This window comes from Stenella coeruleoalba (assembly GCF_951394435.1).
Source record: "Stenella coeruleoalba genome assembly, chromosome: 15".
In the NCBI taxonomy this organism is placed as follows: Eukaryota; Metazoa; Chordata; class Mammalia; order Artiodactyla; family Delphinidae; genus Stenella; species Stenella coeruleoalba.
In genome coordinates, this window is record NC_137161.1 from 48,657,120 (window position 1) to 48,675,033 (window position 17,914).

Below are 17,914 nucleotides of genomic sequence, written 5' to 3' on the forward strand. Positions count from 1 at the left end.
AAATGAGAATGTAAAGAGCTCATGAATATATCTGAGAAGGTTGAGTACCTGTTGAAATGATAGCATTTTGGATATATTGGATTAATAAAATCTATTATTAAAATTACATCTTAATTGTTTTGTCTCCCTTTTAAAATGTGCCTGCTAGAAGTTTAAGATGGCCTTCGTGGCCCACTTTACATTTCTAGGGGACAGTGTTTGTCATGATGGTGAATTCAGAGGGGGAAAACACTTTGACTAGAGCAAGTGACCCAAAGTCTCCTTTAAGGAGATGAAGTTAGTACTTGTGGGAAGAGTCTGAAGGAGGAGGAGAAACCCTGAATTTGGGACAAATAAATCTAACGGTGTTAGAGTTCCAGACACACAGTTGTACTGGCTCCCTTCCCTAGTCTGGAGGCAATTCTTCAGAGCAGGTTGGTGGCCAGTGCTAAGACATTACAGCAAGTCCCCTACATACGAACCTTCAAGTTGCGAACTTTCAAAGATGCGAACGTGCATTCCATCAACGTCAGGCGCGAGTGACATCGCAGCTTGCCCTCCGTCTCCTATTGCTGACGATCCTTCAGCTCTACCACCTCCCACCTCCTCTCCCTCCTCCAGTCAGTAACTCTTCTTGCCTGTTCACTCGATGCCAGCCCGTGTGCCAGTTGTTGTACTGGACTACTGTACTTTTCAAGGTACTGTACTGCAAGATTACAAATGTTCTCTTTATTTTTTGTGTTTGTTTGTTTTTTATGTATTATTTGTGTGAAAAGTATTCTAAACCTATTATAGTAGAGTACTATACAGCCAATTGTGTCAGTTGGTACCTAGGCTAACTTTATTGGACTTACGAACGTGCTCTCGGAACAGAACTCATTCGTATGCAGGGGACTCACTGTATTGGAAACACTCCACACTAGCCCACTGCTGGATAAGACTGCACCTCCTCCCTCACAGTCTTGAAGAGAAACTGCGCAGAGGAAGAGGGTGGAAAAGCTCCCAGTCAGGGATCAGGTCAGATTTTGTTGTCCTGGTGATGCTCCAGTTTTCTGTTCACTTTTGGGTTAAACACTTGAACTCTCTGTGTCGCACTTTCTCATTCACTAAAAGTGTCAATATTTGTCCTGCCAACCTCATAAGATTGATATCTGGATCAAAGGAGTTCCTGGGTTTGGAAGCATTTTGGAAAGTATTAAAGGTTCTTAAAGAGTGATGGTCCAGGAAGAGAGAGGATTTACTTCTTGAGAAATTACAGGAAATCAGAAGTCCCCTGTTTCCCTGCCCCTGAATTTGTTGTCACTCTGATTTCAGAATTTACTCCTGGCCGGAGGTCTGGGCTGGATTGGAGAGCTGACATCTGAGTTTTGAAGTTCGTAAAATCTAATCTCTAAAATGGAAGAAGGAGAGACTGCCTTTCAGTGTCAACCCCTTTGTTGACATGACGTGTTTGCAGCCGAAATAGATAATTCTCAATAAAGAGAGGTTGCAGCGAAAAGCAGTCACGTTATACCAAATGAAATATCTTTTATTTATTTATCTGGGTCCCTCTGTTTAGTTAGCCATGAGTGCCTACTGAAGGAAGAACCAGGAAAAGTGTTATCTCCACAGATCTTTGGAGCAAGCTGGTTTTAATGGCATTTGGAGTATATGCCAATTACAGAAGCAGGGAGAGAGAAAGAGAATTATTCTCTAGAGTTATTACTAAACCTATAAAATCAGGTTTGGAGCCATTGTTTTATGTCTTGTAAAACTCACAGCCTATTTCACTCCAGTCCAGATTCCTTGCAGGGTCATCCAGGGGAGTCATGCTTCCTGTAAAGACACTTTACCAGAGCCAGAAGACGTGGGTTCTTGTCCCAGGCCTGATCTATCCATTTTAAACCACATAATGAAGGCACATCCGTCATGGTCAACATGCACTTTAACGGCACAAGTTGCATCCGAAAAGCCAAGAACTTCTTCTCATGCTCCCAGAATGAAATGATACATCACCCACGTTTAGATTCAGTCTTCTACTTTCTGGGTCACCTTGGAAGTCCAGCAGTCTACAACATCAGTTCAATGGTACCGATACCACCCAGCCCTTCATTGCTCCTATTGCAATAACAATCAGGCTATTTATGTTTAAGCTCTTTAAGAAATATATACACATGAGAGGAATTCCCTGGTGGTACAGTGGTTAAGAATCCGCCTGCCAATGCCGGAGACACAGGTTCAAGCCCTGGTCCGGGAAGATCCCACATGCCGTGGAGCAACTAAGCCCGTGCACCACAGCTACTGAACCTGCGCTCTAGAGCCCGCAAGCCACAACTACTGAAGCCCGTGTGCCTAGAGTCCGTGATCTGCAACAAGAGAAGCCACCGCAATGAGAAGCCCGCGCACTGCAACGAAGAGTAGCCCCCGCTGGCCGCAACTAGAGAAAGCCCGCGCATAGCAACGAAGACCCAACACAGCCCCCAAAAAGAAAAAAGAAATATATACACATGAGATATTCTTACAATATTTTTCAGGAAATAAATTATTCCAAATAAGTGAATTTTCCAGGAACTGAAACTGATCTACTTATCACTAACAGGATTTAAAAAGTAGGTATTTTTCAGTGGAAATCTTTCCAAAATCTATTAGAATGCAGAATAGAAATTAACGCTTTTCCTTAAAGGTAGAGTATTTTCATTAAGATGCTCAGTTAATACACAGTGATGAAATCAGAGTTTCTCAGAGGATATTTGCCCTGCACTTAATGGCCTCAAACTACTCTGATTGTTGAATCTTTCTGGTGGCTTTTAAATTTTTTATTTATTTATTTTTTTAAATTGAAGTATAGTTGATTTACAGTGTTTCAGGTGTACAGCAAAGTGATTCATTGAATCTTTTTCAGATTCTTTTCCACTATGGGTTATTACGAGATATTGAATATAGTTCCTGTACTATACAGTAGGTCCTTGTTGTTATTTTATACACAGTATTCTGTATCTATTAATCCCAAATTCCAAATTTATCCCTCCCCACCTTTTCCCTTTGGTAACCATAAGTTTGTTTTCTATGTCTGTGAGGCTATTTCTGTTTTGCAAATAAGTTTGTATCACATTTTTAGATTCCACACGTAAGTGATATTATATGATATTTGTCTTTCTCTGACTTACTTCACTTAGTATGATAATCTCTAGGTCCATCCATATGGCTGCATATGGCATTATTTCATTGTTTTTTATGACTGAGTAATATTCCATTGTATATATGTACCACATCTTCTTTATCCATTCATCTGTTGATGGACATTTAGGTTGCTTCCATGTCTTGGCTATTGCAAGTAGTGTTGCTATGAACATTGGGGTGCGGATGGCTTTTTATTTTTATCTCCTCTATTCTCAAGGAAAACTTCATTCATTTGTTCCACAAGTATTTTCTGATGACCCACTTGGTGCAGGGTGTTATGTGACCACCTGGGTACATGAAGATGAACGAGGCCTAGTCCCTGACCTCAAGGAAGTTACGCTGCAGTGAGGAAACAGACCACTTTTGAGAATTACGTTTCAATAGAAGAAAATATAGTTTGAACAATCTGACATGCATTGATTGGCAACATTTATTTTTGGCATTTCAGAGGTCAAGGTAAGATGAACAAGGCAAGTTCTCAACCAGTGTTAGTGATTATCATATTATTATTTTATTAGCTCTTTTAAACGGGTGGGTATATTAGATGATAAAATTTCCACATAAAGGAAATATAATCATGCTTGTTTATTATCATCAATGTTTTCCATCTTATGATAGCAACCAAACTTCCGGACATAGTGCCTGGGGGAAGAGGTCAAACTTTAGACGTCTGCTTGTGCATTTCTCAGCCTCTTAGGTGACAGCAAATGCTGCAGTGTCTTTATTTGTTTTTGTTTGTTTGTTTTTGCGGTACGCGGGCCTCTCACTGTTGCGGCCTCTCCCGTTGCGGAGCACAGGCTCCGGACGCGCAGGCTCAGCAGCCATGGCTCACGGGCCCAGCCGCTCCGCGGCATGTGGGATCTTCCCGGACTGGGGCACGAACCCGTGTCCCCTGCATCGGCAGGCGGACTCTCAACCACTGCGCCACCAGGAAGCCCTGCAGTGTCTTTAATCAAGCAGTCAGCATGGTGGATGGGACGACTCTTGGATGGAAATTAGGAGACCTGCTTTTAAACGTCAGCTCATCTGTTAACTCTCTGGAACTCAGTGAGGAGGAGAAGATCGCATTCGGATCAACAAAGCCTCTTCCAGCTTGACAATTCTAGAATGATCATCATTAAGGCTTTTATTTCCTCCTTGTTACCATAGTGCTAACCGTCATTTTATGATCATACGAAAAGATGCCCTCCCTTCTCTTCTGGTCATGAGTTAAGCAGCAGAGGTTGCTAAGCCCTTCGTGGTCTCTCTCTGGCCAGTCTCTGCGATTTTATGGGAGACTGTGCGAAACTGGCCATGACACTTCACTTCTCTCTTTATGCTTCACTCACTCTCTTTGCGATGTGATTTTTTCCCTCTTTTCTTCAAGAGGTAAAGTCTATTTCCCCTCTCCTTGAATGTGAGCTGGTCTTTTCACTTGCTTTGATATTTATTCTGCAGCAGAATTTGGCAGAAGTGATGCTGTGCCCGTTCTGAGGCCTCAAGAGCCACGGCAGCCTCTGCCTCCCTGGGACCCTATGCAGTCACCAAGCGGGGTTAGCCTACGGGAAGATGAGACACCACAGGAGCAGAGTTGAGTAGCTCAGATGTCCCAACCGAGGCCCCATACATGTTAGGGATCCTGGCTAAGATCAGCAAAGTTGCCTACATAACACACAGGTATCCACAGATGTATGAGGGATTCACCTAGCTAAGCTCAGCCTGAATTATTGATGTGCAGAATAGTTAGCTGAATAAATCATTGTCATATTGAGTCAATAAGTTTAGGGATGGTTTGTTATGCAGCAATAGCTGCCTGATATATATATATACAAAACTCCCTACATTCCAGCCACCCTGGCCTCCTTTCTACTCCTCAAACACATTAAATTTGTTTTTGCCTCAAAACCTTTACACTTGTGCCCAAACGCTCTTCCCTCAGATCTTTGCATGTCTGGCTCTCTTTTTGTAATTGAGGTATCAGCTTAACTGTAACCTCTTTGGAAAGGATTTCCCTGACTCTACTTCCTAATTGTACCACCTAATTATCTTCAGTCATATTACCCTGCTTTAGTACTCTACATAGTATTTACTATTTCTTGATATTTTCTTTTTAATTTATTGCTATTTTGGTTATTAGCTATCTTACCTAATTAGGATGTAAACTCCATGGAATCAGGGAGTCTGTTGTATTTCCAGGGCCTAGAATCCTGCTGGTACATGGTAGGGCACTCAATAACACATTGGTGAAGGAATAGAAGGCATTCTATAGCTTGCTACAGTTTGGCAGAAGCAATATATAAAATATGGGTAGTCATTACCCACGGGTACTAGCAGAGTTCCTGTAGCTCTTGTTCTGGCCTGGCCATCTCTCTGTCTGCTTCAGACACTGCCAACACCACCCTTTGGCCACGCTGGGCTGTGTGTCACATTCCCTAATGGCTCAGTACTTCTGACCAAGCCTTCACTTCAAAATGGGCTTTGATACACTCCCATCCATCCCTCAAGGCTCTTGGCTCCACTTTCAGTTCCTTCCTCTATTCATCCCTGGTCACCAAGGAGAATTAATTATTCCTTTACATTTTTAGACCTCATCACAAATGTTTCTATGATATTTTTCTCCATTAGCCTGAAAATTCACTGAAGTTAGAGACTATTATTTATTCAACTTTGCATTCCCCATGCTTGGCAAGAAGGCTGTCCAAAAATATGTATTTGCCAAATTAAACAAGACACAGTCTGTGAAATAACTCTGTGTGGTAGAGGGGATTATAGTCTTACAATTTAACATGGTTGTTTCTAGGGCTGACCTAGCTGGGTAAAAATACTGAAAAAATTAACATCTCACTTCAGTCTTAGTGTAATGAATGAGTGAGGCACATTTGGAATATTTTTCCTCCCAAATTAGCTATCTAAATGAGTGATACATAACATTTGGATTTCAGAGTTTCTTCTAAGTATCAATATAGTTTTAAGAGAGACTTTCCTCTAAGACCTATGGCAGAGTTATAATTATTCCAACAGCAATTTCTTCAGGTGTGGTATCAAGACTGAAAGAGTTTGTATGCCACTCACTACATATTGCTCTGAACTCTTTACATGGGACATAAATATCCTGGAGTCACTGACAGTTCTGTTAATGAACCCAATGGTCTAACTAGGCCTTGTATGGGGGAGTGCTAATGAGAAACAGTGGTGGGGTAGGAGGACATATAATACACATTTAAACTTAGAGAAAAGCAGTTTCACCTTCCAAATCCAATGTCTGTGACTTACAGACACAGTAAGTCATCACCTGTCTGGGGCCGTCTGTCTGAGGATTCAAATGCGTCTCCTTAGGAAGCTTCCACCTTTTATAATCAGGCAGTGTGGAGGCTCACTCACCAAAGGGTTCATTTTAATTAACTTATTTATTTTGGCATACTTCACTCATTTAGTGTTGATGCCAAGATGAAAACAAATCATCTGCTTAACATGAATAATTTAACGGCAAACCAAGAAAGAACCGTGGAGCTGGAAGTTCACGTAAACTTTGCACAAATGGCATTGGCTATACTCTTTAGCTAAAGGGAGATAAGATTGTATTGTCCATCTTATGTCCATATAATTATGTTTTAGAAAGCCCTATAAAAATAGTTCATCTTAATAAATCAAGTGGTTAGTACTAAAACACTATTCATGCAAATTCTGCCCTCATTTTGGAAGTGACACTTTTGCAGAAAAATGTCTGGCTATGAAAATACTGTGGCACTTACAATGGAAAGGCAACAGTAATGAAATGTATCACGTTCAACTTAATGACAGTAGTAATATTCTTTTCAATGTTTGTGTATATGGCACCCTGCTAAACTTGCAAAAGTTTGATGAATTACCCATTCAGTGAATTAATAAAGCTTTTTTTGTTCATTTATTTGTTTTAAGAAAGATTTAGTAAGTGCTTACTGTTATAGATGCCATGTCAAGTGCTAAAAATGCAAAGAATAAATAAGGTAAATAAAACCGTTTTCTGTGCTTATTTTATGTTTTAAGTTTCCGTGTCCTGAATGCACATTTAATAGGCTGTATGCTTCATCTTTTTCTAATTAGGTTCTTATAATGATCCTTTGAGGGATCTTGTACTATATTCATTGCGAAAAAAGAGCAAAGCTAGAGGTATCACAGTCCCTGACTTCAGACTATACTACAAAGACACAGTAATCAAGACAGTATGGTAGTGGCACAAAAACAGACTCACAGATCAATGGAACAGAATAGAGAGCCCAGAAATAAACCTGTGCACTTATGGTCAATTAATCTACAACAAAGAAGGGAAGAATATACAATGGAGAAAAGACAGTCTCTTCAACAAGTAGTACTGGGAAAACTGAACAGCTACATGTAAAAGAATGAAATTAGAACATTTTCTCACACCACATACAAAAATAAACTCAAAATGCATTAAACACTAAATCTAAGACTGGAAACCATAAAACTCTTAGAAGAAAACATAGGAAGAACACTCTTTGACATAAATTGTAGCAATATCTTTTTGGATCTGTCTCCTAAAGCAAAGGAAACAAAAGCAAAAATGAGACCTAATTAAACTTAAAAGCCTTTGCATAGCAAAGGAAACCATCAACAAAACAAAGAGACAACCTATTGAATGGGAGAAAATATTTGCAAATGATGTGGCCAATAAGGGGTTAATATTCAAAATATGTAAACAGCTCATACAACTCAATATCAAAAAGACAAAAAAAATGATTAAAAATTGGGCAGAGGACCTGAAAAATTGGGCAGAGACATTTTTCCAAAGAAGATACACAGATGGCCAACAGGCACATGAGAAGATGCTCAACATTACTAATTATCAGAGAAAAGCAAATCAAAACCACAATGAGTTATCACCTCACATTAGTCAGAATGGCTATTATCAAAAGCCTACAGATAACGAATGTTGGTGAGGATGTGGAGAAAAGGGAACCCTAGTGCACTGTTGGTGGGAATGTAAATTGGTGCCACCACTGCGGAAAACAGTACGAAAGTTCCTCAAAAAACTAAAAACAGAGCTACCATATGACCCAGCAATTCTGCTACTGGGTATATATCCAGAAAAAATGAAAACACTAATTTGAAAAGTTACATACACCTCAGTGTTCAGAACAGAATTATTTACAATAGCCAAGATATGGAAGCAACCTAAATGTCCATCAACAGACGAATGAATAAAGAAGATGTGGGGGCTTCCCTGGTGGCACAGTGGTTAAGAATTCGCCTGCCAGTGCAGGGGACGCGGGTTCGAGCCCTGGTCTGGGAGGATCCCACATGCTGTGGAGCAACTGGGCCCGTGAGCCACAATTACTGAGCCTACACGTCTGGAGCCTGTGCTCCACAACAAGAGAGGTCGCGATAGTGAGAGGCCTGCACACGGCGATGAAGAGTGGCCCCCGCTTGCCACAACTAGAGAAAGCCCTCGCACAGAAACGAAGACCCAACACAGCCATAAATAAATTAATTAATTAATTAAAAAAAAGAAGATGTGGTATACATATACAATGGAATATTACTCAGCCATAAAAATGAATGAAAATTTGCCATTTGCAGCAACATGGGTGGACCTGGAGGGTATTATGATTGGTGAAATAAGACAGAGAAAGATAAATACTGTATGACTTCAATTATAGGTGGAATCTAAAAAAATTTTTTTTTTAAAGAATGAATATAACAAAAAAGAAAAAGACTCACAGATATAGAGAACAAATCAGTGGTTACCAGTGGGGAGAGGGAAGGGGAGTCCGGCAAATAAGGGTAAGAGATTAAGAGGTACAAACTACTATGTATAAAATAAATAAGCCACATGGATATATTATACAGCACAGGGAATATAGCCAATATTTTAAAATAACTTTAATAATATTGTAAAATAATATTGTAAAGCAACTATACTCCAATTTTAAAAAAAGATGAGAAAACAGAGACTAGTTTAATCCACATGGTTGGAAAGTGGCAGAGTTGGGATTTAAAGCAAGAAGTAAAGGCCTGGAGAGGAACAATAAACACAAGAAGCAAGAGTGAACAATAGGAACAAACAATCTGGGAAAATGTTGGTAAGTTTAATCGTGTTCAGGGATAAATGATAAAAAAAAATTGATGGAAACTGACATGGGTTGGAGGGGGGTTGAGAAGTGGGTATTGGTTCATGAAATTCTAGGATTAAAGAAAATTTAGTGTCAGATAGCTGTGTTGACATGAGCAGGGAGCCCCTGTTGGAACCCAACAAGAAAGTTCTTGGTTTCCTCAAGGCTTGGGGTTGCCTGAAGTTCTAGGTTAAGCAGAGACAGCCTAGGGAGAGAAGTCAGACAAACGTGTGATTTTTTTTTTTTTTTTGCCTGTCTACCTTCTAAACCTGGCAATCTCTAGGTTCACACATATTGACTTGATGTGAAGGTCAAGGTTATAGTACCAAGAAGCGAGTGAAAGAGGAGAAATCTATCTGTATATTTATTTTTGATCTTTTGGATCCTGGTTGTTGGAAAATGTAAGGGATCCTTCAGTTTGAGGATCCCAAACAACTTCACCGTCAGCAATATTTTTTTGCCAGCACCAAACAACCATCATCTTTCGTTACCCCTTAATCGAAATTAAAATCATCAAGACACTCCATTGGGAACATATTGCAACTTGCTAATAAGCAAGGAGGACAACACAGAATCAACTATACATTGTTCATAACCTTGGTGTTTTATAAGGTCATAAACAGAATTGGGCTATAAAATGAAACGAAAGGGTCACTTCTGCCTTGCAATATTTGGTTTTATGACAGTGTTTATACTGAATCTGTCCAAATAAAAGGTGACCTCAAATCTAAGGCGAGGCCCCATTTTCCCTTGAAGAATATCCAAAAAATGTCTTAAGGACAATGTGAATATAAAAGCTTTTTGGAATATAGATGAATCAGTCGAATGTCTCCTTATGGTAATTAGGTTATTTGTTTACGTGAATTTAAAATGACATCTATAGAATATTAATGTAAAACCATTGCTTTCTCACTTGCATAGTCTGTGACACTATTTTTTCCAAACTCTTTGCAGGTGCCTCGGACATCATATCCTGACCCTGACCCTCCTCCTCCAACTGCTTTTTGAGTCATCACAGTTGTCAGGCAGGGCTTCTAACATTTCCACTTCTACCGTGAGTATCTGAGATACAGCACTTTTGAATCCACATAAGATGCCAGTGCTGGAATTTTTATCCTAAGTCCCCATTCCTATTCATACAACATCAAACTGCTTTCCTCTTTTCATTTATCCTGCAGGTCACCATCTCCACTCTTAGTGTCTTGCTTTTTACATTGATTTTTCAAAGGCTTGTTTACAAGTAAGCTTGGTAAAATCCCAGCTCACGTTAGGACAAATGCAATATTTTATTAATTATTTTAAATAATATTACTGAAAATCCTTCTAGTCATTATTAATCAAAAAAGTATGAAAATAAGAAATGAGAAGAATAAGAATATTCTCACTTTTTAAGCCATTGAAACATAAATAAAAGCTCAACTTTCCCCTGACCACCTCTGAACTTCTTAAATCCAGAGAGTGGGCTGGACACAGACATCAAAATCTCATCCTGCCAAACTGCTGTGGAAATCACCAAAAGGGATGAAAAAGAGAAACCGACACATAGGCTGTAAACTAGGGAATGTTCCAGGATGGGCCTGGATGGACCGGGCAGGGGCCCTCGGGGAGGACCCAGCCAGCCAGGCCCTGGGAGATGCACTTTAATCCCCTCAACGCCGCTCACTTGGGAGCAGCCGCCCACAGCAGTGCAGACTCGCGACGGGCGCAGATGGCCCTGCCGGGAGGACAAGGCTGCGGATGTGTAATGAGGGCAGCTGCCCCCAGGGGCGGGGGAGACCCTGCTGGGGCTAATTCACGGCTGCTCCGCCAAGGGGACAGGGGGCCTTGGGCTCGGGCACCTTGCCCTGGGTCTCTGAACAGGTGGGATCCAACCAGAGTGAATCTCAACTTTTCACTCCTTCCTTCCCTGGCCCCAACGTACGTGGACAGCAGTCTCTCCGGGAGCCAGGGAGGTAGATACACCTGCTTCCCCAGACTCTAAGAAACCTGAGTCATTCATTGCAAAGACTTAGTGCTGATGCTTTCCACCAAAATAGATCCATGGCCAGCGATGGGAGGAAAGAGTGAGGTATTTTTTAATTCCCCACCAGGTTTGTGAAAGGAGAGCTGACAGTCCCCAAAAGGAAATGCTTTGATATCAGGAAAGATTGCATGAAGAGCAGAACAGAATTATTAAATTCAACACTGCCATGCCAGAAGAAGGGCAGATAAAGTAGAAAATCGGATTAGTGAGGGAGAAGGTAAATTTGAAAAATTCTTCCCAAACTCGGAGGAAACGATGAGGACATAAAAATGATGGGAGAAAAGAGAGATGGAAGATGGATCAGGGATATATCCAGTATTGCAAAGGTGTCAGTCCTTCACACATTAATTTCAAAATTTAATGCAATTTTAGTCAAAAGTTCTGAGGGATACTTTTTTGGAATTGGATAAAATTACACGAGATCTTTTGGAAGAATAAATGGGCTGGGAAATCTAAAAAAGATGGTTGTTAACAGTAACTGTCGTGAAGGAAGACTGGCCAGTATGAAAACATATTTTACAGCCAAAATAATTAAAACAGAGAAGTTAGTGCAAGAAAAGTTAGGTTCAATTGAAACAAAACATAAACTCCAGAAACTGGCCCTTGTATTTAGCACATGATAAACGTGGCATTTCAAATTAGAGGGGCAAAGATGGATTTTTTACTAAACCATATTGTGAGAATTGCTTAACTGTTTGAGAGTATTTCATGATAAACACCCAGATAAATCCTGTTGGGTTAAAATTATTGCATTTGAGAACATAATTTGAGACAAGTAGAAAACTATCTGATCTCAGGATGCAGAAGGCCGTTCTGGCAAAAAAGTAAAGGAGGAAATCATATAGTAAATTTTATTTTTAAATATTTTAATACTTATAGTGTTTTTTTGCTATATGTCATTTCAAAATTTTTTTAATTTTTTATTTTTATACAAGTTTTAAAGGTTACTTTCCATTTACAGTCATTAGAAAATATTTTAAACATATACACACTACCATATATAAAATATGTAACCAACAAGGACCTACTGTATAGTACAGGGACCTCTACTCAATATTCTGTAATAACCTATAATGGAAAAGAATATGAAAAAGAATATATATATGTATATACATATATATATATACATATGTATAACCAAATCACTTTGCTGTACACCCGAAACTAACACAACATTGTAAATCAACTATACTCCAATAAAAAAATTTTAAAAGGACAATATTGGCTATGTTCCCTGTGTTGTACAATACATCCTTTAACCTATCTTGCACCCAGTAGTTTGTGCCTCGCACTCCACCCCTACAATGTCCCTCCTCACCTCCCCACTGGTAACCACTAGCTTGTTCTCTAGATCTGTGTTTGCTTCTTTTATGTTATGTTCACTAGTTTGTTGTATTTTTTAGGTTCCACATATGAGTGATATCATACAGTATTTATCTTTGTCTGGCTTATTTCACTTAGCATAATGCCCTCTAAGTCTATCCATGTTGCTGCAAATGGCAAAATTTCATTCTTTTTATATGGCTGGGTAGTATTCCATTGTGTATTTATATATATATACAATGGAATATATGTGTGTGTATATATATATATATATATATATATATATATATATATATATATATATATATATAGGGTTCCCAAACAAACTTTTTGGCTAACCCAATATATACCATGTTTTCTTTATCCATTCATCTGTTGATGGACACTTAGGTTGTAAATTTTTAAAGTAAATTAGAAAAAATAAAAATTTAAACTTTCTGTACATAAAAAGTCTGAAATATGATTAAGATAGCAATGATATCTTAAATATCATAGATTAAATATTTGTAGTCCATATTGTAGACATTGGGCTACTACTCATAGAGAATATAATTGCATAAGAGACAACAGAGATAGAAACACGGGCAAGCGAAGGACAGGCAATGAATGGATAGCAGTGTAAAATGTGCCAATGTATGGTGAAAACATCTCCCAGGAAAAGACCCCTTCCCAGAGGAGGGGCGGCAGATGAAATAGTCTCATCTCCTTCGGGTGAGTGTGTCTATGGAAAATGCTCCAGCACTGGGAGTTTCGGAAAATAGAGTTCTTCTCTAAGGTCTGTTTGACAAAAAAATTACTTGAAAACATTTTCTAGCCAGTCAAAGGATAAATAGCAATGGAAACTCTTTAAGAATGAGGGTATAAAAATACTGACACTAAAAATAATTTAAATATGATAAGTAATATTAACTTGACCGTCACAACAACAAAACCTCTAGAGCTCAGTTTCTCAAGCTCAACACTGTTGGCATTTGGGGTTTGGATAACTCTTTGCTGTGGGCTCTGTCCTGGGCACAAAGAATGTTGAACAACATCCCTGGTCTCTACCCGCTGGATGCTAGGAGCAACTGGGACAATCTTAACTGTCTCCAGGCATTGCTGAGTGTCCCCTGGGGGCCCACATCACCCTTCTTCCCCCAGGTGAGAACCATTGCTGTAAAGCTAAATTATAAAATGTCGCAATGGGGTGGGGGTGGGGGCTTTAGCTAAGTCTAAGCCCCAGCTGCATCAGTTGAAACTGGAAAGTAGCCAAGCGGGGAGGCAGTAACAGCCTGCTGAAATGTAGTATCTGCCTCAGGAATGATTTAATAAATATTGCTTGATCGTTGACATTTTATAATTAGGGAAAAATGCGTTCATATATATTTTAATTTTTACAGGAACCCTAAAGAGAATAAAGATGGATTACAGCTTTCAAAGCCCAAGAGGAAGGAAAAGAACAATACAATTATAATCCATAAAATAGAAAACAGAAAAAAGGAACTAGTGTAAAAGTCATAAGAACAAATGTACTAGTTTCGATAATAAATAAAAATGCCTTTGAGTGCTTTACTAAAAGAAAAATACTTTTAGTTGAGACATGTTATTTTTAAAAATTACCGAAAAAAGGAATTGACTCAGGAAGGCAAAAGCATAAAGGGATTACAAGACAAACCTGGCTCACGTACTAATATGAGCAAGGGTGGTGATATTTATTGGACAAAGTAGACTTGAGGGCAAAAAGCATTGAATAATATGACTTTTTATTGATAAGAAATTATGTTCACAATGAGGATACGACAGTGGTGGCCCTGAACCAACTAATATTATGTCAAAGTACATAACCCACTCTTGCCATTTGCCACGTGCTATAGACTAAACGTTTGTCTCCCCCCCGCAAATTCATATGCTGAAATCCTAACCCTCAGTGTGAGGTGATGGTATTTGGAGGTGGGGAAGTGGCCTTTGGGAGGTGCTTAGGTCATGAGGGTGGAGCCCTCAGGAATGGGATTAGTGCCCACAGGGTTCCTTGCCCCTCCTGCCACGTGAGGACACAGAAGACAGCCATCTATGTGAGGAAGCTGGCCCTCAACAGACTGAATCTGTGGCACCATGATCTTGGACTTTCCAGCCCCCAGAACTGTGAGGAATAAATGTCTGTTGTTAAGCCATCAGTCCATGGTGTTTTTGTTACGGCAGCCCCAACGGACCAGGCACCATGAAAAGGGCAGGCTCCAGGGAGCCGCTAGTCCTGGAAAGAGAGACACAGGGACAGACTTGAACCCAACTTGCAGGCTGAAGCGCGTAGCTGAAGCGCCCTCAGGCCCGCTGCCAGCTAGTGCTGCTCAGAGATGGCGGCACTGAGCCTGGCTCCCCCTGTGACAAGTCCATTCCCAGCTGGCCAGATGATGCTCCCATGCTGAATAGCCTCTCTGCCCCTTCTGCCTGAGGAAGTCAACCTCAGCACCCGGCCACTCACCAGTGTCATCCTGTTGACGTCCACCCTCTTCTAAAGTCTCAGCGGAGCCACCAGACTAGTCTCCCAAATCCCATCTCTTCTTACTTCCTTCTCCAAACTAAATCAAAGCTCACTGCCATCACTTCCAAAACCCCAGGTCTCTACCTGACACTCAGTCCCCTGTCGCCTCCTGCTCCCTCTTCTCTTGCCAGGCTGGCCTTTTCCTATTTCTCTAATATAAACAGATCCTTTTTGACTTTGAACTTGGCAGTCCCATAGTGTACAGCACCCAGCATGTACTTTGCAAATTTGCACGTTCACTAAATTCTCTGTTCAAATGCCAACTCTTAATTAATGTAGCTTATGCAATTGTAATTAAATTCTAATGTCATAAAAATATTGATCCTCTAAAATACTCTTAAAAATAAATATAAAAATACAAAGGGGCCACTTTGAATATTATCTAAGCTTAGGTTGCTCTTTAGGTATGTTGCTCCGCGATCTGCAACCAAATATATTTTACTTTCATGTAGCATCGTTGGGCCAATGAATGGAACTTTTTAAAACACATGTTAACATATTGTTAGGAGCTGTCACCAGTGAGCCTGCTGCCTACCTTTTAAAGTAGAAATGAATTCACCAAAACTATTAGGGTTGAGGTGACTTTGCCATAAAGAAATCCATCCCACACCTTCTCCTTCTGATTAGAAAAATTATGATAATTAATTTTAAAATATGCAACACAAAATCTGCCAGAAATACAACAAGACCCATTTTCAAAGCAGTGATTTGAGCTCAGAGGTTCTTTTTCCTCCTTACAAAAATGTTATTGAAATAACCAAAGGAATGTAAATGTAAGATAAAATCTGCAACAGAGCTGAAAACCCGGAAGGACGGACTTGACAGTCCAGGTTGGAAGAATTTCTGGAAGACAGGAAACAGATGGCATCAAGGTGAGTCCAGGTGAAGGGTGATGGGGCGCATATGGTTTGTCTGCTTCAAAGGTAGGGATGTCAGCAAAGTGTCACACGTCGCAGGACACTTGAATTTATTCTCTATCTTAAAAAATTGATCACTCTTTTTATACTTTTAGATTTTTTTTAAAAACCTGTGATTTAGGTTTCACAATTTATGTAGGTGATTAGCTATCTCTTGTTCTGGGATGTTGGGAGTCTGCTGTGCGAGGTGTAGCACATTCTGCTGATGTCCTGCTCGTAGGCTGTTGGCACTTACCCTCCCCGCTCTATGTCCCTGGCCCGGAAGGAGTTGCCTGCTGTGCTCAGACAACCTTGCTGCGTTGCGCTGACAGTAGCATCTCTGCCCGGCAGACATCAGGGGCTGGAGCCGTGAGTCAGACAGACACCAGGTCCTGGGGCTCTGGAGTGGCTCTGAGCGCTGCACCCTGGAAGCTGCACAGCTTTGCCCCAGGGCTCATCATCACTGGAGCAAGCGCTTCGCAGATTCCCTGCTATCATTTTACCTCGCTTAGGGTCACACTGGTTATTGATATGAATACATTTTAATTTTTATTTATGAAAACGAGGCAAATAGAAAAACCATAGACATATATCTATAGAAGCAGCAGCTTGAAAAAAGAGACCCTCCTGAGCATAAAGAGCAAACGCCAGGCTTGCACGGTGGGTGGTGGGGCTTTTAAGGCTCCAGAGCCAGATGGCCAGGGTTGGCATCCAGGCTCTGCCCTGCTCTCCTTGTATGTGAAATGTTGGTAATGATAACCTCAAGAGTTGTTTGGGATTCAACGAGTTAACATACATAAAGCATTTCAAACAATATCTAGAACACATTTAACTCTCCATAAATGTTACCTGAATATAAGTGTGGACCTCACTGAAACAAAGGAAAAAGCAGAGGGGATTATCCCAATTTTGAATTCATAACCTCAGTGAAGTTTGAGGGCTACTTCTATCAAAATGACAAGAACAATTTGCTATGCGAAAAGAATGGACAGGAAAAAGAGAACCTTTTAAGAAATTTGAAACGATTGCTGTCCCAAATTTAGTTTAGGAATAAATTATACATTGCTAAAAGCCAAGTTTATGAATAAGAAGATGAATTCAAGGAGTTATCCCAGAGAACACAGCAAAGAGAGAGGAAGAAAGAAAGCAAGCAAGGGTCAGAGGCATGGACCCAGAATATCTCATATCTCTATTACATCACTTTGAGAAGAAGAAAACAGAGGCAATGGAGGAGAGTAAGCAAAAATATTTTTGATCTTCAGAAGTTTTGTTTCAGATTGGTAACCCTCACTGAATGACAGACAAGATTATTGGAAATAAATCATATCATGGGAAATTTCTAAAGTTCCAGGATAAGGGTAAACTTATATAAACTTTTAGACAAGGCAAAAAAAATTGTAAAGGAGAGAGAATCAAACTGGACTTAGATATTCTTAGATTCTAGACTTCTTTTATTTGAAATATTAAATGCTAGGAGAAAACATAATAAGGTTTACAGAATTAGGCAGAAAAGAGATTGTGTCCCCTGGATTCAGTTTGAAGCTGTAACTTCCATGTGTGAGGGTAGAAGAAATGAACTTGGTTTTCCAGCAAAAGACTGGAAAGGGAAAAAAGGAGATATTGGAAAAGTATGTACAGACAACTTAATATGAGAGGAATATGATACACATAAATCAGTGGTCATCATGAATATGAATGATTTAGACACCTAATAAAAGACAAAGGTTGTCCAAAAAAATAAACCAAAGCAAATGCCAGTTATATACCATCACCAAGAGACACATCTATAAGAGAAAGTTTGAAAATAGATGGTGAAAGATTTGCCAAACAAATGCAAAATGACCACCACCTCAAAAAGAGAGCTGGCAATGTTAATATCAGGAGAAACACAAACGATGTGAAAAGTACTAAAAGGAACGAAAGG

The 17,914-nt window shown here is 39.9% G+C and overlaps 1 protein-coding gene across 2 annotated transcripts in view; it reads right to left on the minus strand.

Moving 5' to 3' along the window:
- PCSK2 (proprotein convertase subtilisin/kexin type 2) overlaps positions 1-17,914 on the minus strand; it is a gene marked incomplete at its 3' end in the record, with an annotated part of 213,934 nt that overhangs the window by 143,063 nt on the left and 52,957 nt on the right. The window lies entirely within an intron of this gene.